Source organism: Nelumbo lutea, chromosome 3 (assembly GCF_056320005.1).
Source record: "Nelumbo lutea isolate HS-2025 chromosome 3, American lotus-T2T, whole genome shotgun sequence".
Taxonomy (NCBI): domain Eukaryota; kingdom Viridiplantae; phylum Streptophyta; class Magnoliopsida; order Proteales; family Nelumbonaceae; genus Nelumbo; species Nelumbo lutea.
This window is the reverse complement of record NC_142686.1, coordinates 15658459-15676777: the sequence shown is the minus strand read 5'-3', so window position 1 is coordinate 15676777 and position 18319 is coordinate 15658459. Positions and strand designations below refer to the sequence as shown.

Genomic DNA, 18319 nt, shown 5'->3' with positions numbered 1-18319 from the left:
CAGTGAGATCCTTAGCGGGGGTCAAAACCTGGGTATGTTGGGACAATCCGAGAATTCATCTGAGTGGGTGATCATAGTGACAGGATCAGCCCCTTTGTCGGACAAAGGTAATGATCGGGGATGCACTCTCACTGTTGGAAACCAAGACTGCCGGCAGCCGATTTCAACCGTTGAAACTTGTTTTGCAAAATATATTTTATATGAGATATAAAAGTATATATATTGTGGTTTCTAAAATGTTTGCAAAAGGGTTTTAATTCCCAGGATCCATATAAGTGGAGAGTGCAACACTGTTCCTTGCAACCGAGAGAGAGGTCCTCTCTTGTCGGGCAGTGTATGATCATTATGGGCTGAGAGGTTAAGTGTAAAACCATTGAGGATAATACCTAATGGGCTAATCTTGCATCTGCCCACAGTCCCTGGGTGTTTTAAGGTGGCTTGGCCCAGGGACCACTTAGGGTAAGTGTTGGGCCCATAGAGCCCATTTGATGGGTTTCAGGGGGTGCACTGTCTTTAACAGTGTATTCGACCAGGCCTTGTAACAAAGGCTAGGCCGAACCCATGTGGCTGATGTGTAGATCAATGCTTGGGTCCCACGCCATACAAGGAAGCCCAACTGGGCAGCAGTTAGGAGCTGATCTTTTCAAGTTAACAAAAGGAAGGAGGGGGCGGTAGCCTTGAGAGAGACCAATAAACACATCAGATCCTCTTTAGTGTTGAAATCAAGAAGAGAGAATTCTGCACCCTACAAATACTCTCTTGCCGCCTCCCTGCTCTTGCCGCCCTATTTGCCAATTCGATCTCCAGCTGTGGGAGAAGTCAAGATTGGATCTTGACATCAATTCTTTGAGAAAGGATTGAAAAGGGAGCTGTGCTCACGTTCCATCCTGTTGTTTCTTGCGAAGGACAGAGTTCTTGGGGAAGAACACTGCTGATTCTGCTCCATCCCGCACTGCGCCATCTTTAGTGGGAGCAGTCTTTGGATCCTTCCTTGGGCGTGAACACCTTCGTTGGGAGATATTGCTTCTCCGTATCGGGTATCTTTCTCTCCCATTCCTTTTGGTTCAGATCTGGTTCAGTTTAAAGGTTCAAGATTTATCCTTGAAAATATGATTTTCTAAATAGGGAATGTGATTCCCAGTTGAAGGGAGAGAAAAATTTTTGAAATTCGCCCCTTATTCCGCAATCTTTGGGCGTCCATGTGATGGATCTCTCAACCCTTCATAGCTGACATGGCTTTTATATCAATCTCCTCCCACTTTTCATCGAACATGGATTCATGCTTTTTCTTTTGCCCTACCAAGGCTTTCTCCAAGCCGTTCCGAATCAGAATTGCTCTCATCTTGAGCTTCCATAGACCAAAATTCACAAATCTATCAAATTTCTCAATGTCAAACTTCATTGATGCCATTAGTAACAAAATTAATCGGTAAATAATCCCAAAACAATGTTCCAATACCAGTTTGTTAGGATTAAACTCTGAATTATCGATTAATTAGTATGGCAAACAAGAAAAAATAATTGAGGAATATGTGAATTATAAAGCAAATAATAAGAGCAAAAGAAAGGTACAGATGGCACCAGATTTACGTGGTTCGGTCAAAGAGACCTACATCCATGGAAGAAGAAAGAAAAATATGTTTATTCATGTCCTTGATGAGAGAACTACAAACTAATCACCTTACTAGTGCGAAATGCCTTTAACAAAGCCTTGAAGCACTCAAAAGGGCATAGATGACTGCTTTGAGCTGGTGTGAGAGAAACCCTTAATGGTAGCAGAGAAGAAGAAGAATGATCCAAATAGAGTAGGAGTAGATCTTGTCAGAAGATGGTGATGAAATTCTCCCAATCTTTTAAGCCTTCTAATGCTCTCTCTCCATACACATACTACCCCTAGGAGGCATCCCTTTTATAGAAGAAAATAGGGAAGTGGAGAAGTCACAATAAGTGTAGCAGTTTTTAGTTGTGTAATTGTGACTGTTACAACATTCATCTCAAAAGATAAATGTAGCAGTTTTTGATGGTGTAATTGAGGTTGTTGAATTACTTAGCCACACCAAACGTCAACACCATGCATGGCTCTTCAGCGGGCTGTTGAACATGGCTTTATCAGCCAAGAACAAGATGTATGGGATTTTTTGATGCCTTGATGGTTCCATAAGTAAACCAGCATCGATAGATCCTCTCCTTCCATCTCGGGTTCAAGTGAACAACATGGTGCTGTCATGGATCTTAAATTCACTACACAAAGGCCTTGCACCAAGTGTTCTCAATGTTGAATCTACATCCACCATTTGGATTTTGGAAACATCTTTGAGAATGCTTCTCCATCAACAACAGACCCCGAATCTATTAGCTCCAGCATGCCATCGGCACTCATTACCAACATCTTCTACCTATTGCCACCACTCTCGCACAACCCCTGACCTATTCTTGTACATCCTCCAAGGACTTGAGCATTTACCAACAACAGTTACATCTCATGCCATTCTTCATGGGTCTCAATCAATCCTATGCCCCCATGTGCGCTCTCAAATCCTGTTAATGGATCCTCTGCCTAGCGTTGGCAAGGCTTACTCTCTTGTCCTTCAAGATGAGGTCCACAAATTCATTAATGCCCAATCCAATACGACTGGCACCGTTGCCCTCCAAGCAACTGACTCCATAGATCTTGCCGCTGCTACCTCTATAGAGCGACCTCCAAACAACAAACCTTGCTCCAAAGATGGTTGAACATACTACAAAATCACAATTTATACTATGATTATATAATTTCATTATTAAATTTTTAATATATTAAATTATTATTCATTTAAATATTATGTTATAATTATTTTTCTACTTTGAAGATTTTTTTTAACTTATTATATAATTTCGTTATTTTAACTATTTAAAATCTAGTTATGATAAATATTTAGTTATTTAAATATTTAAATAATTTATAAAATATTTAAATTTTTTTGTTATTTGAATTTTATTTATTTAAAACTATTACATATTATTAAATATTTAAAAAATATTTAAATTGATAATCCAGAAAAACATAATTTAAATTGTTAGTACATAATTTTGTGATATATTTTATAAAAATATAAAATTATTTTTTGTGTTTTTAATAAATATTTTAGTTATTTTATAATTTTGTTAGAATATTTAAATAATTCTTAAATTTTTTAATCCATAGTTTCTTTAGATAGATATAGATAAAAAGTATGAGAGATGATATATAAGAATTAGAGATAATTTAGGAGATAAACTCTCTACTGAATTAGAGATAATTTTGGAGATAAATAGGAATTAGAGATAATTTATAAGATAAATAGGAATTAGAGATAATTTAGAAGATAAATAGGAATTAGAGATAATTTTGGAAATAGTGGGGGAAGTAGTTTATGAGTAATTTTAGGAGAAGCGATTATTTAGGTTATTGAGAAAGTGCATCTCATTGGTTGTTTAAAAATGACATGGAATTAAAAAAATAAAAAAAAAATTCAAACGAAATGAGAAAATAGATAACCTACAAGTCAAAAAATGCCCGTGAGTTTATCAAATTTAACTTTTATAACCTACAAGTCAAGTATCTTCTTTATATAATCTATATGTAATTCAATTTTTCAATGAAATTAACTTTTTTATCTTAGAATTATTTCTGGAGGGAAAAGGGTAAAAACAAAAGGGAAAAATGATTTCATACCACCGTGGAACCTATATTTAGGAGAATCTCCTATTGATATGATTTAAGACTTTAAGTTGAAGTTTTGCTTGAAGCTGTGAGTTTTATTTTGCTCTTACCATGGTTGGACAAATGAAAAAAGGGGTTTTTATAGTTCAATCCACCTCAGAAATCTGACCCCCACCGTACAGGTCAGATGAATCCTACCCGTGGATTGATGCCAAACTCATGGGCAGGATGCGGTTTATAGGGAGGACTACTAGTAGACTAGAAGGGGGCCACAATTTCAGGATTCTGAGGTGGATTGCAATCCACTTATCCCATGAAAAAACTATGGGTCCTTTTAAATTGTAAGTAGAATCGCTTTTAACAGTGGATGATAAGTCCATGCCTCCTTGTTTCTATGAAATTTTTGAATGCACAACGAATTGAAAAAGTGATTGTACCCTAATAGGAGCCAAATTCTTTCTTGCGGAAACTCTAAATCCGACCACCTCTTGATTTGCAAATAAATAAATAAATAAATTATTTTTTTCACATCTAAATCCTTGAACCCAAAATTTAAATCCTAAAACTTTGAACCCCTAAACCCTAAAATTAACCGAAAAAAGCACTTGGTTGGATACACGTCCTGGTAGGAATCAAACTTTTTCCCATTAATTAATTAAAGTTGATGGTCTGTTGCATTATCATACAATACATAAACTTGGCACAACTTAGGACCTAGCTAGATAAGTAAATAGGATCTCAACTGGCTGAAAGCTTGAGTCACCCATGGCTCCAACCGACTGTTGACTCCCCTATAACTTCCACGGTCAACAATTTGCCCATCAAATTGAATATTGTTAATGAATTTAGAGAAGTTAATTAAAAAAGGAAATCCGAAACGAAATGATGGAGTGGAAATGCAAATCCTGTTTAATTAGTAGAAAATTTGCAATTAGGACAAACATGGGGGAGTAGTTATTGCACGTATCATCAGATATGGTAGTACATAATAATCTACAGGTCACGCGACGACGTTAGAAGAAAGAGTATAAAAGTAAAGAAAGAAATCAAAGAGAAGAAGATAGGATGTTATCATTGCTAATTTATCTCAACTTGAAATTTAAATGGATGAAGAAAGATTTCAGATATCTCTTAAGATTAAATTAGACTAAGTTGCAGGCATATTAATTTCTCCTTGATCTTATACTATAATAAATATATATATATATATATATATATATAGTCGATCCACGTTAATTTTGTTAATAGATGGTGACTGGTACAAGCTCCCCTATAGTTCAATTTAGTGAGGTGGCCTGCTGGCATCTAGTCCAAAGGGATAAACTTGTTTGAAGAAACACAATAATTTGTTTATTTCCAACTTGGTCATAATTTGCATACTTTAGTTAATTTCATTATGGGTTAACAGTTTTCTGGAATTCTACTTTACAGAAAAGCCGAATTGAATGAAGTTGATGAGTCTCCAATGCTTTTAGTGAATTATATCCTAAGTAAGCTCGTCTTCATCTTCATACTGTGCTGTTTCTTTTGCTGATGTTATCATGTCTACTGACTCCCTTTTTTTTATGGTAAGCCTCAACTATACACACGTAGCAAGCAGTCGTCAGAGATGAAGAAAATGACCTGAAATGGAGGTCCATGCTGTATGTTTGCTGATTGCAATAATAATAATATACCTTCTCCCAATGGTTAATTAGGGGTGGCAACGACTCGGTTGAAGCCGAGTCAAATCGAGCTTGAATCCAATTTATTGGTTTGATTAGAAAACGAGTCAAATTTGAGCCTATTAGAGCTCGGTTCGTGAGGTTTGCGAACTGGTTTGAATATATATAATAAAATTATAGAAAATAATATATATAATAAAAATATCATGATTATTAATTATTATTATAATTCTTATTTTTTTAAATATCAAATAAAACATATTTTTATATATAATTTTTTATTTTTATAAAATATTTTTTCTTAAAATCGAGTTCGAGCCGAATCGAGCTCAAAGTTATAAATTTTTTACTTGAATCAAGCTCAAGCCTTATAGAACAGTCTCAAACCGAGCTCGAGCCTTGTACTATTTGGCTCAGCTCGACTCGAATCCACCCCTAAGTCTAATACCTGATTTCAGGTTATCACTTGGACCCAAAAGTCAATCAAGTTATTTTGATCCCCATACAAGTGTCAGGTGCTCGAAGAATGGTCACAAATTAAGATGGATATATGGGTTATCTCATCTCAAGTAACTTGAAGCAAACTTCCCACCAAAAGTCCTCCATTAACAAACCCACTCACCCATTAATGGAGAAGATGGAAGATCGATCTCTTTCTATCTCTCTCTCTCCACTAGGACCTGGATTAAAGTTAGAGTAAGAACAGTGCTGCTGCAAAGGTGGTGTATCCTTTTTGTCATCAACCCACCATGGTGGGTGCATCTTTCTATACTGTTTTTTTTTTTTTCTTAATTAATACATTTCTTTTTATGATGCCCCGCACTTAACAAACCCTAAGGGCTCACATACATTGGCCACCTTTCCAAGAAAATATCCATCATCTTCCAAGTATCCCTGGCATCATAACAAACACTAATTAAACACGGAACAATGTATCTGTGCCATCTTTTTAACTTGATTATTTATTTCATCCCGACATTTGATTCCCTTATTAAAGTGTTAACAATTAATGTTCCTTTTTATGCACATAATGAGAGGAAGAGCGAGGAAATTATCAAGTTAGGTAGAGCTCCATAAGATGTAACCCATGCACCAAGCTGTTCATCTTTTTGACTTTGGTGAAATGATGCATGTGCGTAACATCACATATATTATACATCAAAAGTGACTCTTTATTTTGTCTCAGGAATGCATATATATATATATAAAAGGGCCGGGAAGTAGCTGCAGCAGTTGGTGAGAAACAAATTCAGGCTCTAGCTGTCATAAAAGTCATCGCTGTCATTGTGTTTACAGTTTGGTAGAAATGGCAGGAAGCCCCCTTCATCTGCTAGCTATTCTATTGAGTTTTTCTCACCTCATCTCCTTGAATGCTGTCCCAATAACAAGTTAGTCTCCTTTAGCCTGTTATTTATTGGGGAAAATATATACATTCTTGTTTTTCCTTCTTTGTTAACTAATCATTTCATCTTGTGGTTACTGCAGGGACTAGAAGTCTATTATCTGATACTAGAGTACTGCTTCCAGCAGATTCTGAGAACACCCATCTGCAGGTAGCTTACAATTTGGATTAATTGTTCAAATGTTTCAAATTAAAACATACTCTCTTCAACCATGTTTAAGCAAAATTAAGTATTAAATCTGAGATATATGCTGCCAAAGTGATAAAGATCAAATTCCTTTCTACGTTCCTTTAATTTGTGTTTTCTTGAACTAAAATCAAAGATATCAACAAATTTTGCTGGTCAGGTTTAACTGATTAAAGTTTTGTCGTTTAATTTCAATGAAAACAGGTAAGCACAGAAGAAGTATGGGAAGAAGAACTTACCAACGGCAGGATGGGTTTGGAACTGAATGATTATCCGGGATCAGGAGCTAATAACCGCCATACTCCAAAGCCACCACTAGGGAAAGAAAGAGTTCAGACCTAGTTTCTCTAACTGGTAATCTTCATAACTTTTTATTTTGTAAGATAGCTTCTGGACATGATTCACCTCTTAATTTGGCTCAAACTAGCTAGTTAATTAGGAATATAGTTACAGGGTAGTACTGAAACAAGAAGGTGGCTCTCGGTGCTATCTAAAGAGGGAAGGATTTAATCATGCTCAATTTGTAATTAAATGAGAGAGAGAGAGAGAGAGAGAGAGAGAGAGAGAGTTATATACTTGGTAATTAAATGACATGAATTGTCTAATAATCTCTGTACTTGTTGTCTACATTAAGAATAATGGAGATGATTTTTCAATATGGCAGTCGTTGAACTGTGATCAAACTTTGAAGAAATCATTGAAGTTTGATGTCTGAAGCCAATCACATGATTTACCATATTTGGGCATTCTTTTTCTCTCTAACCCATACGAGTTCAGCACAGTTGCAACTTAATTATAACCAGATCAGAAATTTTATTAGGTTATAATCCTAATCATCACCCAAACAAACCATGATGATAATGGATAAAGCAATCAGGTTGTTGCCCAAAAACACTACAAAAATTTCCAAATTCATTATCTAATCGCATTGATTTTTGGTGCAGCTAACCTGTTGGACGGGACTGGTTTAGTGGTGTATCCTGATCCTTTAAATTAACATGTATAAACTGTGTCATGTTATTGGGTGCCCACTCCCAGACTAGATACAAGATGTCTTGTGTCCCTGAACCCAAAATTCCCCCTGTTGACTGTTGGAAGACATTTTTGTAAATACAAAAAAAAAAAAAACAAAGAAATGTAAAATATAAAACGAATTTGTATTGTTCATACTTCTGGGTAAGGATATGCTAGCACGATTCAAATGTAAGAGGTCGAAGTTTTGAATAAAAGAAAAATAAGGTGTTTGGGGATCAATTGAATATGAGATGATTCTCTTTTTGGCTGCTGTGTTTTCTCAAAATAGATTGAACAATCTACCTTGTTCCCGAAACCAGCAAAATTAAAGATGTTTCTGGAAAACAAAACAGGTTTCCATTCTCACAAGGCTGATTTTCTCTACTACATGTCACACGTGCGTCAAGATCTTCGTAGCCCCTGTTTGGGAGTAAATATTTTTAAGCATTTATGGCAAAAAAGTGCGTATTTTAGGCCAGAATCACACCAATAATCATTTATTTTTTTTCTGAAAATAAACCGATTTCAAATAAGTTCAAAATTTTCAAAGTGATTTTGAAATAAGTCAGAATAAGCCCACACCAATAATCACAAGGCTTTTTTTTTTCTATTTTCAAAGTACCTGTTCTACCCATTTGAAAGAAGTGCTTTTTCACCAAAAACTCATAAATGCTTATTAGGGTAAGCATTATAAATAAGTAATTATCTATAAGCACTTATTTATCCAATAAGCAGTCGCATACAGGGGGCTTAAACCTTTTCACAAGTGTTGCTTTACAAGTCCTATGGATCATATCAACCCATATTTAAATGGATCTGGTTCTGAGTTTAAATAAAATGAACAAAAAAAGTTAAAAAAGTATCTAATTTGGAAGAGCACTCACTCCCAAACAGGGGCTTGCATTTTCTGTCTTTTTTAAAGGAGGGAATATTCAAGCTTTTCACTAGCAAAAGGAATATACCTAATTTGGAAGAGCACATTTAAGGCCAAGATGCAACCGAAAGCCAAAAAGAATATGCTTTCCCTTCACGTGGCTTTAACAAATCCCCAAAAGTGGAAAAAATCAAATATATATATATATATCCATTCAAAAACTATGATTTTCCAACTTCTAGAAAGTGAGATTATCATCCAAGGATAAGGAAGCCTAAAAGAGTAGGGTGAGAATCAGGGAAAAATTATAAATGGATGGTTCAAATGGGCCATAGGATTTGTCCATGTGGCAAAAATAGGAAGAATCATCTACGTATATGTCATATTTAACATAATCATGAAACCTCTAATAAATTTGTTTGGAATTTAAAAAAACATATAAGATAAAATAAACCTATTATTAAGTTTCAAACACTCAATGTGTCCTTATATTTTAGTGTACATTTAAATTCATGGTAAGAACCAATGAAAATTGACTCACTACTGCACAGTACACCCATCACTTAAATGAAAGGAGAGGGAGCCATAAACAAAAGCCTAATATCCCTGTTACTTTCATTAATATTTCAATCAAATGATATCTACGCGGGATATTTCCAACTCATATTTCCTACCCAATTTCTATCCATCTGAATTACAGTCACACATCTCTATTTGGGATATTTCCATCCCAAGTGCTCAGCTTAACTATTCAATTAATTCTAGGAAGTAGAAGCACTTCTCTCTCGATGAGTATTGTTGATTCTGAGATGAATTTCAGACTTCAGTAAAGCACACTTTCCTTCCAAAGAGAAAGGCGTTCTAAAGGGGGGGAACGCAGCAGCTTGCCTATGCCTGAGATGATGTCGGGTATGGTCATTGAAACACTTCCTAGTATGCTTGATCACCTGGATTCTATTCTACCCAGAGACAGCTTGCTAAATGAAAGAAACATGTCCTTGTGGTTTCTGCCATTAATTCTGCTGCATGCCACCACTGTTTCTTGCACTGGCTCAACTATATCCCAATCAACATTTAACTTTCTGAAGCCTTCTATCTCCAGGTCTAGACCTTCTGCCCTGCTAACTATCATTTCTTCCCATTGGCCTATTTAATTTGTGTGCTACAACTGATTCATTCTCCCACTATGATATGTTGGATACGGATGGGGCTCCTAATCTGTTCCAATTCAGGCTTGGGACAGTACTTCCATTCGTGAATGTACTGCACCACTCAAACCATTGGGCAAATTTTTTCTGATAATTGACTAGTTCTATCTCTTTCATTAGTATTCATTAACATTCTGTCAAAATCCATGCACATGTGATACTACGTGGCCCATATTTTTAAACCCAATTTTACCCTTCATCCATTTCCCTCTCCCTCCTTATTCCTCTTCGTCAAAACCCAATTTTGCCGCAATGATGATAAGCGGATTTGACGGCAACAAGACCGATTTGCAACTCCTGGTGAGAAGCATTTTCACTTGACGTTAAGGGAGACCACCAAAGACAAAGAGAAGAGAAGGAGCAACACTCTATTCGGACGAGTCAGAAAACCTATCAACTAATCCACCATCAGTTGGCAAATTCATCTGATTTGAAGATCTCCCACCCCCTCCCAAAAATAAGATCATCAGATTTGAATGCATTATTTTGAAAACATGTTCTTGATTGTGTATGTGTTTTGTTTTTGTATTGAAAAGTGAAAATTTATTTTTTTTAGAAAAATATAATTCTGTTGGTTTCAAAAACATATATTTTTTTAAATAAAATCATCTTATTTTTTTCACTTCTCAAAACAAATCCAACCTTTTGTTGTTGAATGAATTTGACATGTAAGTCAACCACCTTTTCTCTCTTAGCCTCTCATTTTCTTCATTTTTATTTTTACCTCTGAGATTGGTTGATATTATAGGTTCCACTAGCCTAGACAACATCCTTCAACAACCTATGTATTCCATCTAAAAGTAGTGGAGCCTAGGTCAACAACCTATGTATTCCATCTGAAAAGTAGTGGATTAATTTTTATATATGATGCCGGTAAGGGCATGTTCGATCTCGGAAGACTTTTTAGTGTTTGACCAATCGATACCCTGGAAAGTGAATTATGATGAATACCAGTTGATTGATTATCAGTTTTTTAAGGCATTATAAGACAGCATTGCTACAACTTACCTCAATAAGTTCACTTTTATCTCTTCAGTCCAGAATTATTGTGTTGCTGTTATTGGAATTACTACTGCTAATATTAACTTTGGAATTTTCAGGTTATTAAAATTTATTTGTAATTATTTTATTTTTCCAATAAATATATGCAAAGCAAATCACCTGAATCCTTGAAGGATCAGCCATCTACGTCAAGAAACTTACTTTATCCTTAGTGGGGTAAGTGGGTCTGATGTGGTTGTCACTGACTTTCCAACCACCACCTACACCTTCTCCCTCCTCTTCCCTTTTGTTTTAATTTTTTTTAGTTAAAGAATAATGGAGTATGGTGCATGAACCCCTCCCCCTATCTCTCTCTCTCCCTTTCGTTATTATAAAGAGACAATGGAGATTCTCACTCCTTCCCTTTATTCATCAATGAACCAATTTGGGTCAAGAGAAAGTTGAGTTGCTGTAAGACAAAAATGTTAACACAAAGGAGGCATAAAACGGTTGATGAAGTTACAACTAGATATTCTCAATATCAGTCATTATCTTATACTAATGACACACCGCTTGATAGTTGAAATTAAAAATGTTGTAGATCGATCACTAGGTCAATTATTGCGGCATTTCAAAGCCCAGAGTGGAGACTGGAGGGAAGATCATCATCGACAAGAACAAGACATCCGGTTGGTAGGAAAGTTTTCTGATAAGTGGTCCGTAGGAAGGTTGTCCCAATTTAATTGGCCGCCTTGTAAATGCCTTTACGGTTCCATTCAAAAGTGTAGTTCCGGGTCAACCATTAAGACTTCTTAGAAGAGCGGTATGGTGGAGACCATAGCATGGTTTTTAAAAACGAATCGGTCAGGGGTCTACCGTTTGACCCAAATGAACGGTCCGTTCTGACAAAAAAATAAAGAAATTAAAAAAAAAATTGGAAAACAGTCAAAACCATTTGAATAGTTGACCGGCCGGTTCAGAGATTTGCTGACCAAAATCAACAGTTTTAGGAAAGAAAACGGTTTTGAGGAAAAACAGAACCGGTCTGACCATCCGGTCCAATCCGGTTTTGAAAACCATAGATCATAGTGTAAATGCAAATATTTAAGGTTCATGACTGCATTTCTATTTGCACCAAACATATTTGTACGCCTAAGGCTGAATTTGGAAAGAGTACAAATGCAAATATGTAGAGTGCAAAACCTTATATTTTGTATTATATGCCGTACACATTTGCATTTTGTACTCTTTCCAAACTCAGCCAAAGAGTTTTTATTTGAAACCCTCCATTACTTTTTTGAGATCCTTTTGAACTTACCTTAACTTTTCAATACCTCTACGGTCCATGCATCTTGTAGAACATTTTGATTTATAAGGACACTCTATCGGTCATAGGGGTGCAAATCGGGCGGATTGGGTTGGGTTTATAATTAATTTGGGTTTGGTTTTTTATCCTAAAATTTGGATTTAAAATTTGAGTCCAAGGTCAAGCTCAATTTTTTTAATTCAAGCCTAACCCACACTGTAATTTAATGAATTCGGGTTGGGCTCAGGCCCAGGTTGGATTCGAGTTGGTCAATGAACCCATGTTAAAATTATATATATATATATATATATATATATATATATATATATATATATATATATATATATATATATATATATATATATATATATATATGTGTGTGTGTATGTATGCAAAATATGTATGTAAATAGATAAATATGTATACAAATGTATATATATACAAATATGTATGTATATATATATATATATATATATATATATATATATATAAATATGAATGCAAAATTAATATATATATATATATGTGTGTGTGTGCGCGCCTATATATATATAATTGGGCCTAACCCAAAAAATAGAAAAATCTAATTTCTTGGATTCAAACCCAATCCATATAAAATTTCAGGCTGTGCCAGTTCAGGCTCAAGTTGGGCCTGCCCAAGTTGCACCCCTAGTCGGTCATCGCAACAGTAAAAAACTTTTTGAATTGACTCAAGATCACCACAGAGAATTGGAATCAGAGCTCAAGAAGATGGCGCCTCCGAACGGCCGATTGTCCTCGTGTTCCGGGAACGATGTGGGTATTCTGTTGGTAGAATGAAAGTTATGGGGCAAAAGAAGTTTGGGAAGACCAAGAAATAGGTAACCGTGGTTGGTAAATGGGCAAGCAGGAATTCGATAGAGGGGTGGATGATGGCTTCAATTTGATCAAGAAAATTGCTTGTAAGCTCAAGCTCCGTTTGATTCACTAAGTTGTTTAAATAAGTTGATGGCAATAACTAATAACCTTGTAAAGTTGTAAGGATTGTTATCTATAAAAAGGAATATATTATAAGCATCATTTCTTTCTGTCTCTTTAGATTTTTAAAATATGTTCACAATTATTCAATTTTTGGTCATAGGTTATGAATTTGATCAAGGCCCACCTTAACTAAAATGGTTTTAAATTTGTTATTGACTTTTTTTGTCATATTTATGATATATGTGAAAGACGAGAGCATGAAGAGAGAACTAAAGAAACAATTAAGAAGAGGTGTTTCTTGATGGTATGCGATTTGACAGTTTGGATGTTAAGCTAGCAAGTTCGTCGGGTCGATCTGCAAAAAGACAATATCTGAGTGTCCGGGTTATTTTACCTGAGGTGGGCAATTTGATGTTTAAGTCAGTGAACTGGAGATTTTGGAAAGAGCTAGAGAGCTATGAGAGCTAAGTTGTGCATACCTCCTGAAGTTGGAAATGAGACATTTATATATGTAATGTTTGGCATGAGCTCCACGCACCGCGTCCAAGATCTCTAGGAAGATGTGGCTGACCGGTCTAAAATCCTCAAAGATAGTTTTGCATGCAGACTAGGCTTTTGTGCCTTCTTTCGGAACATTCGACATTGGAGCTAACATACGGTGAACATGTCTCGCAAGTCGCCACTCGGACCTCAGTCAGGTCAAAAAGTTCTTGAAGGAGGTCGCTTCCCACGCCAAAGTCACTTCGACCAGTACTGACGAGGTACCACAAGTCGACAAGTCTTCATGGAGGTCGATCCTCACGCCAAGGTCCCTTGGACCAATAACGACAAGATACCACAGGTCGACTCTAAATGAAGTGCTGCTAGCTGCCTTGCCGAAGTGCCCGAGCTATGTATGAGATACGCATTCCAGGGTATATCTCCTTGACTCGATGAGATACGCATTTATCCGTATGACCCAAAATGTCAAACGACAAAAATGGACACCACGTGCCACCAGGCCAGCGGAGGACCAAATCACCCCTCATCACTTCCCATCATTCTTAGAATGATGTTAGGGCATCATAATAAAGTTTATTCCTCTAATCCTTTTACTTCCCCGTCATAAAATAAAGAATGTAGTATGGGTGTAGCCCCCTCAAATTAAATATCCAGCAATGAAATGCTGGCCTTTTGAATGGTGCCGCGGCTTAGTCTATCCTAAAACCTCTCCTGTTAGATCAGTACATTTTTAACTTCTCTTGTGTCTCCATTAAATATCCAGCAATATGTACAAAGATGTGGAGCACTCTGTAAAAACTTCTGTTGAATAATCTTCTACATATGATGTTGTACCTAGTAAAAAGTTCCAGAGTCTGTGTGAGTGGAGATTACAGTTGAATTATGAGAGTAGAAGCTGGGAAATTGTTGTTTGTGAACTTTGAGGCCTGATGTCCAGAAATATCTATTATTTCTTGTATGGGATGAAAATGACTCTTGCTCATTCTGATGGATTTATTGATCATTCTTCATATTTTTTGCTATTTTTATTCCCTTCGACGCTTACACTACAGTGCTTTCTCTTAGTGTAACCAAAACCTTTCCAAAGTCAAACTAAATTATATTTGAGCAACTCATGTTCTTACAATGAATAAAGAGAAAATAAGGCCTTGGGAGAAAAGATAGTTTGTCAAGCCATTGTCATTGAGAATTAAGCATTTCTTCTATCATGTGAAGTTGATTGAAATCTATTGTATGAAAGAATTTCCTTCTTGGGGTCTTCATTGCTGATAACTTACAGCAAATAGCAGTCTTGAAATCAAAGTTTTCTTGGCAGTTGGAACTGAACTCATAAAAAATAAAATCCTTTGGCACTGAGCATTCAAGATTGGTATCCTTAACAGTTCCTTCACTGCAAAAGTGAGACCATGTAGGAATTGGGTGAAACTTGCAAACATCATCTTTTCTTGTGTGGGAGAATCCACTCCCAGATAATCAGTGATTCGTTGTTGCAGGTTCCTTTCACCTAAGCCCCAAGTTCCAGCATGAGGGGACTCAATACTGTAAGAAATTCAGGCCCAGGTACTAGAAGTGAGATATTTCTTCTGATTTATTGGCATCAAGGGCATAGATACAGATACTTGTAATCCCACCCAATATGCAGATTTCATGATATCGTCTCTAGTTTTTAACTATTTTTTACTAATATCTTTCCAAATTTAGTGATTCTCCTACAGTATAATTTACATGTATTGTGCAGTGAAGTACTACAGTCTTGAAGTCTGTGCAATTAGCATGGGTGGTATCTAGATGTTGAAATTTTGAAATTCCTCAAATTAGGAAACCTAACCAATTTGCTCTCTCTAATGTTATCATATATCACATCAACCGGGGTATGGGGTGTTCATTGGCTGGACCACGCCTACAAATCTATATTATAATTCCAGGCTGAGCCTGGACCAGGCTAAGAATGGTCACCCTTATGGTATGCTAAGCATGTCTAATTATTTGGGTTTTGTAGGTTTAGCCGCCATTCGAGACCTCTTTCTGCTTTTCCCACCAGCCATAGAGAGGCATATATAGGTTCCATCTTATGTAATTAATCAGTCCTTTTCTACTCAATATTTATAACTCTTGAATGCAGATCAGAAAAGAACCCTTATACTCTTGATATTATGGTTTCTATATATTAACTAATATTAGAAATTTGAATTTGTATAAATTAAATTATATGAACAAATAGTTGTCGTTTTGGATTATATGGAAAAAAAAATTTTACCTTGAACTTTTTGCATTTTTCTAGTGACTAGTGAGGCCTTTGCCTAGCTTAATGTCTAAGGCTTTGTTAGGAATGGATTTATCCTAGGTTTGGGTCTTGTTAATAGAGGCATCAAGTCTTGTGATTTCTTTTTATAATAGAAATCAGTAGGTCTTGCCCTCTTGCATGGTTTGAGGGAATATGTATGCATTATCAAACCGCCGTTGACCCAGATGATCAGACACCGTTGGGGATATGCCAAAGCTTAACCAACTTGATGGTTCTAAAGAGTTTAACTCACTCTCTATCAATAAGTAATTAAGTTGGTGGGCCATCTTCCTACGAGGCTTAAAAGTATAATCGCCATTTGGATAAATTCACTCAATGTATAGGCCCCACATTACGTTTGAAATATTCCATGCATCATACCAATTGGATGGGTTCAAATATACCGAAGACCTAACTTTTTTTTATCTTATTTTAATTATTACTTTTTTTAACCTCTAAGTCACTTGGGTACTTAGGTGCTCACACTTTCTCACAGGAATTGAAGGAAATGGTCTGAGACCAGCTGAGGGGTATTGTCAAATATTCAAGCTGATCTTTTTATTGAATTGGAGAGAAAGAGAATCAAAGGTTATAGTGGGTAGTGGAGCTCACATCTGCCGCAGCCATCATTAGTCAAGAAAGAAGAAGGATGCTTAGACCATGATCCATAGCATATGTTAAAAAAAAAAACTCTTAACGATAAGGGAGGGAGGGAGGGAAAAAAGGACAAGATAGCAGTTCCCGCAACATAAACACATTGTCCCTTGTATAATTGTATAGTCCTTCTCACAGAACAAGCACAGATGCTTCTTCATGCATTCACGAGGAAATTAAGCCCTGGCAGCAGAGCTACTCCAGCTTTATTAGCATTTCTGATTTAAGTAATATGATAAATAAGCAGTATTCGGAGTGACATATTGCTCACATCATTTGTGGCAGGTGGCTTTATGACATCCATGAAATTGTAATGGTATTATAAATATATTTTAATTTTTTTGTGAGGGGGGGTGGGACGCTGACACGTTCCTTTTGTTGCTCTTTTCCTGATTCCTGAAGCCATATTCTTTTCATCTTCTTTCTCCATGCTTTTGGTTTTGGATTGTATGATCTCTCTTATTGGGCCCTTTTGACAACAATAATTGATGGGCTACGTACCTTTGTTAGTGTTCTCTCCTCTTTTTTTTTTTTTTTTCTTAATTCAATGGATTGCTTATGGGTCTTTTGATTCACCGGACCTTCTCCTGCTGCTATACATCCTAAGCATGCAAGAGCTTGTCTGGCATCATCCTAGAATCTCCTTTACTTGTTTTGGAATATATTAAAGTGAGAAAAGTAGCTCTAAGTACAACAGCTGGTTAAAGAGAAAGGTATCTCAATCACTCTCCTTTTTCCAATTTTCAAACCTCTGGGCCATGGATAACAACACGCTTCTCAGTAATCAGATTCCATTAGGTTTGTTTGGACAATGGGTACCAACAAAGTAATTCACATCCATCAATCAGTTCTGGTAACTTGGTATCTCACTTCACAATTTCCGGTATGAAGCAAGAATTTGCATCAGCTTGGGGAAGAGGATAGGATTAGGAACAACAACCACAACACATCCTACATGATGGGGCCCACCATTTTAGTGACCCAACCCAACTCAGTTGATCTTCTACCAAGTATGATCGATCCACTGTTGTACAGACTACACAATCAATCAATCAGAAGAAGAAACAACTGCAAGGAAGAAATTAGAGTAGTGGTTCCAAGTGTTGGGCCGACCGGGGGATATACTGTGTGTGGATGTGGGCCTGTCCAATCACCAATGTTTATGTCCCAACCCCCAACCCACCTGCATCTCCCTGATTTGATTTGTCTTGTGATCAGTTAATGGAATGATGCAAGGCCAGCACAACAATTGGCCAGTAACACTTTGGATCACGTTATGTTCGGAATATTTTCACCAAATTACCAAACTAACCATGGAAACTGACATCCTCCTCTCGGCTCCATCCTTCATTACTTGCTTCCTCGTTCCTAATTCCTATGCTTGCTTTTCAACGATAATACTTTGAATCACTGAAAGTTGTTTGATTGTTTGTCGATGCAGCAGACCAACTGAATGTATGGCACTAAGATGGCAGCACTTTGGAGATCAATCATTGAGGTCTGATTCTGGGCATCAAACTCGGCACCGCAACCCGATAAAATAAGATGATCGATCTAATCTAATCTAATCAACCCTTCTTCTTCTTAGTTAAATATGGGTTA

General features: G+C 36.3%; 1 long non-coding RNA gene across 2 annotated transcripts; it reads left to right on the top strand.

Annotated features, from left to right (window-relative positions):
* The first annotated feature begins 6367 nt into the window (after positions 1–6367).
* LOC148863163 (uncharacterized) lies at positions 6368–8189 on the top strand. 2 transcript variants are annotated; one of them, XR_016109120.1, is made up of 4 exons: positions 6368–6734; positions 6832–6899; positions 7140–7289; positions 7880–8189. It is a non-coding gene; the product is annotated as an uncharacterized LOC148863163 (long non-coding RNA). The 2 variants fall into 2 exon arrangements; XR_016109119.1 differs by lacking the exon at positions 7880–8189 and having other exon boundaries at positions 7140–7591.
* Positions 8190–18319: the final 10130 nt, after the last annotated feature.